Raw genomic sequence first — 9,573 nt, forward strand, 5'->3', positions numbered from 1 at the left:
TGCACTCCCCCGGCTTTAGACTATTTCCTACTATATGCTCCTTGTGACGTCATGTTTCGTTTTCATTTTAATACGAAATTTTTTATTTTGCTAGTGTTTTCTCTATAGCGTTCTTGTCAGATAGATAGATAGATAGATAAATAAATAGATAGATAGATAGATAGATAGATAGATAGATAGATAGATAGATAGATAGATAGATAGATAGATAGATAAACAGATAGATAAATAGATAGATACACAGACAGCGAAACTATTATTATAGATTTTTAAAGTTTAAGTAATTAAAAATGGATTAAAAATCATGTCTATATCCCGATTTGCCATCCCCCGTACTGTTATATAAGAACATTCGAGAAAGTTTAGGGTAGATCACTCCCGGTTTATTTAAATTTACAATAGAGTTGCATGATTAAAAGCTCTTGCGCACCTAATGAACGTGATAACGCGCGTATTACTGCGGAATAGTTGGGTAATTAATTTTAATTAATTCATAAAAAAATTAATAGTCAAATTTAATGTCAGATTGCACTGTCTTCATGTCCTGACCTACGTGCCAACTTTGAACTGAATATGTCAGTTAGAAGTGTCCGGAATTTCGCTCGGCCGTTTCGATATAGACAGACAGACTGACGACAGACAAGAGAAATAAAGTTAAATAACATTTGTTCTATGGACATATGTGAACTGACAACTTGTTCTATGGACATTTGTGAACTTACAACTTGTTGTAGGGACATTTGTGAACTAACTTGTTCTGGGGACATTTGTGAACTGACAACTTGTTCTAGGAACATTTGTGAACTGACAATTTGTTCTAGGGACATTTGTGAACTGACAATTTGTTCTATTGACATTTGTGAACTTACAACTTGTTGTAGGGACATTTGTGAACTAACTTGTTCTGGGGACATTTGTGAACTGACTTGTTCTGGGGACATTTGTGAACTGACAACTTGTTCTATGGACATTTGTGAACTTACAACTTGTTGTAGGGACATTTGTGAACTAACTTGTTCTGGGGACATTTGTGAACTTACAACTTGTACTAGGGACATTTGTGAACTAACTTGTTATAGGGACATTTGTGAACTAACTTGTTATAGGGACATTTGTGAACTGACAACTTGTTCTAGGGACATTTGTGAACTTACAACTTGTACTAGGTACATTTGTGAACTAACTTGTTATAGGGACATTTGTGAACTAACTTGTTATAGGGACATTTGTGAACTGACAACTTGTTGTGGGGACATGTGTGAACTGACAACTTGTTCTAGGGACATTTGTGAACTTACAACTTGTTGTGGGGACATTTGTGAACTGACAGCTGGCTCTAAGTACATGTGTGAACTGACAGACAGACAGATTGACATACCATGGTCCAGTTGTCTGTTTTGTTCCACTGAACATTTAATGTTGAGTTGACTAATGACGTCATCGTGCTAGATGAGCTGACAAATGACGTCATCGTGCTGGATTAAGGGGGGTTGTGACGCAACACACTAGTCAGCACGTGCATTCTCCATAGTTCCGTCACCCACGGAACAGTCCGTCACCCGCGGAACTGACCAAACATGAAGGCCTTTCTCACCGGAACCGTTTGTTTGGCTGGGGTGAGTCCGTTTGGCTGGGGCGTGTTAATCCGTTTGGCTGGGGTGTGGTAATCCGTTTGGCTGTGGTATGTTAATCCGTTCGACTGGGGTCTGTTAATCTGTTTGACTGGGGTGCGTTAATCCGTTTGGCTGGGGTCTGTTAATCCGTTTGACTGGGGTGCGTGAATCCGTTCGACTGGGGTCTGTTAATCCGTTTGACTGGGGTGCGTTAATCCGTTTGGCTGGGTCGTGTTAATCCGTTTGACTGGGGTCGTTAATCCGTTTGGTTGGGGTGTGTTAATCTGTCTGGCTGTAAATAATCCTCAGACGGGGACGTGGCCCCTGATGTATTGATACAAGTCACGTGACCATATCCTAGCAAGGTTAGAGTTAAAGCATTGGTTATCTGACACAGCAGGACGAGTTAGTGTTAGAGTAAAAAAGAGAATCATTCAACAATCTGGTTACGTCCCTCAAATGCTGTCTGTTTAGTGCACGAGAATGGTGCAAGAAATGTACGCGGTTGTTTTGTTGTTGCATTGAACGTTAGTAGAATATCCATTTAAAGCTGGCATAGATTCCACTACTGACTGACGCTAGAATGTGACAGCTACCCACCAAGGCACCGAGTCAATCAATGGCACGACAACGACAGCTGAGCGGCCCGCCAAAGCTGCAGCAGAAACCTTCTCAAGTCGCTCTGGTTAGCGTCTCGCTTGAGCGGCAAGCAGCAACTGACGAACACGACAACTCGGGTACATGACGTCAACAAAAGGGAGAGAAGCAACGTGTGGCAGACCGCCTCACCTGACCAGGACACGGCCGCTGATCAAGGTGGGGGGGGGGGGGGGGCGGTAGGGGGGAGGGGCCCATTGTTACATAGAGAATAGTGGAAAATCAATTAGAAAAAAATCAATCACCGATTGATCGATCGATCTCGTGTGATTTATTTCAACCAATAGAACGAAGGCCCGGTTAGGCTAGACAGGTAGAGAGGAATCCCACGCCCTCTCCCCCCCCCCCACAGTAATGTGAGGGATTAAATAGCTGGCAGGGACATTTGAAACGGCATTGTGTTGAGCGCCTGACGTGTTGAGCGCCTGACGTGTTGAGCGCCTGACCTGTATCTCTACACAACGGTATTGTGTTGAGCGCCTGACCTGTATCTCTACACAACGGTATTGTGTTGAGGCCAGATCCAGCACGTGACACTGATTACATCCGGTGTTTCAAAAGTTCACTCAAGTTATACATATCGCGCCATGCCGTTTTAAACGATGCCTCGCTTTAAGATTCATTCGATTATGCAACTAGCGTCAAATACCTGTCCTAACCAACAAGTGTGTCGTGTATGTTAGGTGTGTTGTGTATGTTAGGTGTGTTGTGTATGTTAGGTGTGTCGTGCATGTTAGGTATGTCATGAATGTTAGGTGTGTTGTGTATGTTAATGTTAGGTATATTGTGTATGTTAGGTGTGTCATATGCTAGGTGTGTCGTGTATGTTAGGTGCTTCGTGTATGTTAGGTGTGTCGTGTATGTTAGGTATGTCATGTATGTTAAGTGTGTCGTGTATGTTAGGTGTGTCGTGTATGTTAGGTGTGTCGTGTATGTTAGGTATGTCATGTATGTTAGGTGTGTTGTGTATGTTAATGTTAGGTATATTGTGTATGTTAGGTGTGTCATATGCTAGGTGTGTCGTGTATGTTATGTGTGTCGTGTATGTTAGGTATGTCATGTATGTTAGGTATGTCATATATGTTAGGTGTGTCATATGTTAGGTGTGTCATATGCTAGGTGTGTCGTGTATGTTAGGTATGTCGTGTATGTTAGGTATGTCATATATGTTAGGTGTGTCATATGTTAGGTGTGTCATATGTTAGGTGTGTTGTGTATGTTAGGTGTGTCGTGTATGTTAAGTGTGTCGTGTATGTTAGGTGTGTCATGTATAATGGCGTGTGTGTCATGTATGTTAGGTGTGTCGTGTATGCTATTTGTCATGTACCTTTGCCTGTTATGTATATTAGTATCGTACTTTAGGTGTATCGTGTATGCTATTTGTCATGGTTCTTTTGTGTGTTATGTATATTAGGATTGTAAAGTACTAGTTTCGTTCACCGGAAATCACTCAAACTGTGAGTCGTGGGAAATCACTCAAACTGTGAGTCGTGGGAAATTACTCAAACTGTGAGTCGTGGAAGAAACCAGTGAATAAGATCTCATGTTGTCCACCTAACTGTAACGGTGCTCAAGTTATCGGTATTTTAATTTGGAAACCAGAAATAGATTAAAGTACAACTTCCGGATATCAAAGATCCCTCAAAACATGAGAGTAATCCAAGCGTAAGATGTTTTTCTTATATATGAACTTTCGTCCATCTAACTAAAACAGTTCTTAAGTAATAGTGTTCCCACTGAAATAAAGTCCCACTTCCGGTTACCAGAAATTGCTCAAACTGAAAAGAAACCTGCGTATACCATGTAATTCCTATAAGTGAAATTTTGTTCACCTTGCCAATACGGTACACAAGTTACTGGAATTGGAGAAACCAAAAGTAAATATCTCTTCCGGTGATCCGAATCGCTTAAAAGTTTGATACATTTTAAATATACTTATTTACAGTGGTGTAGCTAGGATTTTGGGGCCCATATGCAAAAATTATCAATGGGCCCCTCCGTCGGCTGTTAGGCTACAACTAAGTAAAACACGGGCAGCGGAGAAATCGATTGCTACTTCGAGGGAGGAGTTTTAAATAATGTAATTTTTTTTGTGTATTTTATATGTCCTGATTGTGTATTTATATTGTACTAGCGTACCCGTCCCCGCGCGTTGCCGCGGGAATAGAAGAAAGTCCGACGATACTATATAAGGGTTTCATCCATGCGTTATCAATCCTATATTCTTAGACTCGTGACCTTGTTTTCTAAAAGTGAGTTATTTAAATGTAAACAATGCCTGCGCTTGGATCGTAAATATCGGGACACGGGTTTTCCTTCACTACCGCATGAAAACCTTGAGTGTACATTATCACTCACCGAAATAATGAGGTATAACACACTTCGGTGACCGCCCATGTGTAAGGAACGTAGAGGGGCGCTCTCAGGAGCCTCCCCCCCCCCGATTACACTACTGCATAGGCGCCTTTCTTTATAGTTACTTAAATAGTAGTCTATATTTTACTTTCTACTTTTTGGTGCATTATTACATAAAAGGTTGTTATTAAAACGTTTTTTATTAATTTTTTTTCAGTACTTTAAATGTTTTGAATTTACAATAGAGCTGCATGACTAAAAAACCATTGCGCACCTAATGAACGTGATGACGCGTGAATAATAGCGCGGAATAGTTTGATGAGACAGCCTACTAATTTGGACAAAATTTTAATTAATTCATAAAAAATTAATTAGACAACCAATTAAGCCAAATTTAATGTCATGTTGCATTGTCTTCATGTCTTGACCCACGTACCAACTACGAACCGTATCTGTCAGTTAGAAATGCCCCTATATTCGCTCGGGCGTTCGATCTAGACTGACGACAGACAGAGACAGTGAGCTTGTAAAAAAGGTGTTTCTACATTCGATTATGCTTTTTTCTTAATATCTTTTTCTACACCACCTCTCTCCAACGCAATTAAGTATGCGTATCAACTGGTTATGCGCAATTGAGGCAATTGACTTCCGATTTCAACCTGCTTTTCTTTTTGGATTTCCTTCCATAGCCTTTGTCCAACCAAGAAAAAACTACAAGGCAGCAATTGTTTGATTTTGGAGTTGTCTCTCCTAGAAGGGTGGCTGTCCCCAGCTAAGGAGCCTCATCTGTCTGAGGGTTCGAACTCGAGATTTTTCGGTTTAGCAATCATGAGCTTTACCAATTCGAACACACCGACCCCATTTTCTCAAATAATCTTCTTTCTATATATATAGTTCTGTTCTTGGATACCCTAGAAAACACCGAGCTGTAAGCGCGCCTAGCATGCCCCTCTCTTCCTCTCTAAGCATATCCCTACCACCCCCACATGGTCTGGTGAGCTGTGGTTCATACTAAATGTTTACAATCGTAGAGCCGGGTTTACTGACGGCTATTAGGGGCAGATAATTTAGTTTGAAACGATTTTAAACTTAGGGGAGTAACTAAGAGGAGGCTGCTTACAAGGGGGGGGGGGGGTAAGGTAGGGTAGGGGTTGTTGGAAAGGAGGGGGGGGGGGATATCGTTCTTAACGACCTACTGATAGTGTTTTAAAGCAAATATTTTCAGTGGCAGCATTGGTACTGTGGAATTCACAAATTATGAATGACTGAAAAGTAGAAAATAAAACAACTAAATAGCGGCATATGATACGCCGCGGGTCGGCTCGTCATATATATTTATTTAACTGTATTGTTCTTTCCATAGTCTTTCTTAAGTGAAAAGTTGCAAACAAAATTCTACTGGACCAATCTCTTTCAAACTATTCAGGACTCAATGAAATAGCATTATGAGATAAACTATGACCTTTAATTTTAATTTTTTTTTAAATCTATTTTTTACAAGCTTGTATTTGGTTCACACGGTCTGATATTTGTTTCTGGGTTTGCAGCAAATCTTGTAACTCAATTATAACCCACTTTTAATGGAGCGATTTCGTTCAAACTTTACAGATATGTTCCCCACTAAGATGACAATACAAGTCTATCTATTTTTTAATTTAATTAGATGTTTTATTACTCATTAAAATTAAATAGTTTCTAAACTAAGGGGAGATAACAAAATTAAATCAGTCGATAGATTACTATATTCAGAAAGGGAGATAACTTGCTAGAGTCGATCACCCTAAAAGTCTGGTGAGTTGTGGTTCACAAGAATGTTAACAATCGTGGAGCCGGTCGATCTAGTGAAGATAATTAGGGGCCGATAAGATAGTTTTCAAATTTTTTGAAACTAAAGGAAGTAGCAAGATTTAGAAATTTCCTTGGCTTTATTTTTTTTCCTTGGCTTTATTAGTTTGCTATTGTCTGTAAATTGTTTTCATGGACAGCTATTTTTCACACGGCAAGTCTTTTGGATATTGCTAGCTACTGATGGTGTTTTAAAGCAAATATTTTAAGTCGTGCTGACTGTTGACTTCATAAATTAGGAATGACTAAAAAATAGAAAATAAAACAAATATAAAAAACCTTTATCGCAACAAGCTTTTAAACGCACCGAAAATAAGAATATAACTAATTTACTTACTTTAATAAAAGCTTTTGTGGCTAAAATATGTAGCCATCTTTGAAGTTATTTCCCCTTAAAATCAATTCAGATGAGAATGTGTTTCAAATAAGATTATCTTGTTTTATTTACAAATTATGTTTCTCCAAAACCCTTTTTAAAAAATCTTAATTGGTAGTAAATAAACATCAGGTATTCTATAATTATCCAACTTCTATACATTTAGAAATCGTCGTTATGTACCAACGTATATTTAAATATTATTATATATCTAGGTTTCTTGTTGTTGTTTTGCTTGCTATTTTCATTTAATGTTTTTATGTTTCTTTTCAATAATTTTGATGATTTAACTGATTCACGTTTTTCACCTCTTTTCACTTTCAGGTCTATCATATTTTCAGCGTCACAAATCATAAGATAATGTCTAAAATTATCCACCCTGCCCTATAATATAGATGCCTAACCATAATTCTGACAACAATAAGAATGTTTTTCTTTATTTTTATATTTAGATAGACCAAATTTAAACCATATCATACCTACCCCCTTCATTTGTAAAAACATTATCTCAAATCACACACTCACCATTCATAGTCAATCCCCAAGTTTACACCTTTCAAACACATTTAGATTATCCTTTGTCAAAATGTTAATACCAAACACCAAACTGAGTGATATATGACTTAGGATATGCTATGGGAGGGGGTCTGTGATGTCAAGTTAGTTTCATAATGTATGAAAATTAACAACATGGGATATTCAACATTGTCTCACCAGAAGTATTAGGGCAGAAAGCCTATTAATAGGTAAAAAAAAAACAGCTAGGCCTAAATAGATCACCCATAAATGTTATACAGCTGGCACAGGAGTAGCAACCCTTCCGAGGGACAAACTTTCAATTTGGCACCCCCTCTGGAACACCCTTCAATTTTCAATTTACACCCCCTCAAACTTTTGATTTGCACCCCCACCCATATATTTTTTATATTTATAATGCAAAACTGCAGCTAAAATGAGATTTTAATTTGTTTTTCCAAACCATTTTGGCGCCCCCTAAGGTCTGCGCCCGGGGACATATGTACCCCCGCCCCCACCCCCTCGCTACGCCTCTGACAGCTGGTTTTTCTGCAACACCCCTCCCCAGTTTTCTCAAAAAGCCTGATCCCTGTTTAAAATGACATCACCAACTCCCTCCACCCTAAATCATCATTTCTCTTAAAAAAAAACAATGGTCTTCATTATTTTCAATCCTTAAAAGTGCACACTGTGCTAACTCTCTTAGCACCCTGTGTCATTTATAGGCGACCTAATATTGATTAAATTACAGCAAAAAGTTCAACCTCTCAATAGTTTTTATGGTCTTGGTTGTACCATATAAGTTATTCATTTCAATTATATTTTTTATAAAGCGGGCGTGATCTCCCCTAAATTTACTTGAATTTTCTTATACTAATATACAATATACAACACTACGCAGGATGGCAACATGGGATATAGTCATGATTTTTTATTAATGTTTCAATACTAAAAACTTTAAGGAATAGAATAAAATCTCTTGAAAAAAAAAGATTTGCACACCAAGTGAAGAGCAAACAATGTGTGTTTAATAGTGCAGAACATTATTACTTTATAAATTCATATGCGTTTTTGAGAAATTGGAAACAGTGTAAAGTACTACTTCCGGTCACTGGAAATTACTCAAAATTTGAAAGTAAACAGAGAATTATATCTTTTACTTATATATGAGATTTCAGTTATCTATCAGAAACAGTACTCAAGTTTGACTTTTAGTTAGAGGCTTTTAAAAAAATGAAAGTAGAATAAACTCTACTTCAAGTTAAAGGAAATCGCTGAAAAGTTTATACAGAACTACAAATACAGAATTTCATCAACCTAGCTGTAACGGTACTCAAGTTATCGTATTTACAGACACACAGCCAAGATTGCAAAATTAAGTTTTTCCGACTCAGTGAAGTCTAATACGACAAGATTTGTGAAAATATTTATTTTAATTTTTTGCAATATTACAGTACTTTCTTTATACTCTGTACGCGAGAAAGTAAAAAGAGAAAACTACTATTTACATTAAACAAGACAACCATTAAATAAATAGAGATCCATAGCCAAATTAAAGTAAGCAATATTCATTAATTATTACCGTACATTAATAGCTTTAAGAAACTATTTGGACAAATTTACACAACTAAACCAAGGTTTTACCAAACTTTAACAAATACTCCATTGGTTCCTCATAAAATTAATTAACCCTCTTGAGACGCCCGGGCCGATCTATCGGCCGCCGGTTTTATAGCCAAAAAGACGACCGGCCGATCTATCGGCCGGGTCTCACCCGTGATAGTAGAAGCCACATGATTGGCTTTCTAGTATCATATCAGCCAATCAGATTGCTTCTAACTGTTATAGTAACTATCTAGCACTTCAATGGCGACTTCCATTGAAAGTTTGCCTCATTTTTTTTGTTTTTTATCTTTTTTTTTAGTTCCGTGAGTCCTATCGTAAATTTTCTTATGTCCAACAGTCCAGTCTTCAAAATATACTAAAAATATACTTAGAAATTCTAATGTAGAAATAATAATCAGTAAATTAGTTCAGATTATTGAATAGATGTTTGTGTATTATTTAGATTAGCATTACAGAGAGAAAAAACGTATTTTTATACAAATTTACTGTAATTTAGTGCAGTCAAATTTTTTTCGTGCATAAATTATGCAAATCAGAAAGCTCACATATATATATGTTGAGATTTTTATTAGATTGATAAAAATC

Source organism: Physella acuta, unplaced genomic scaffold (assembly GCF_028476545.2).
Source record: "Physella acuta isolate Inbredline_101_S28 unplaced genomic scaffold, ASM2847654v3 ptg001494l, whole genome shotgun sequence".
Classification (NCBI taxonomy): Eukaryota; Metazoa; Mollusca; class Gastropoda; family Physidae; genus Physella; species Physella acuta.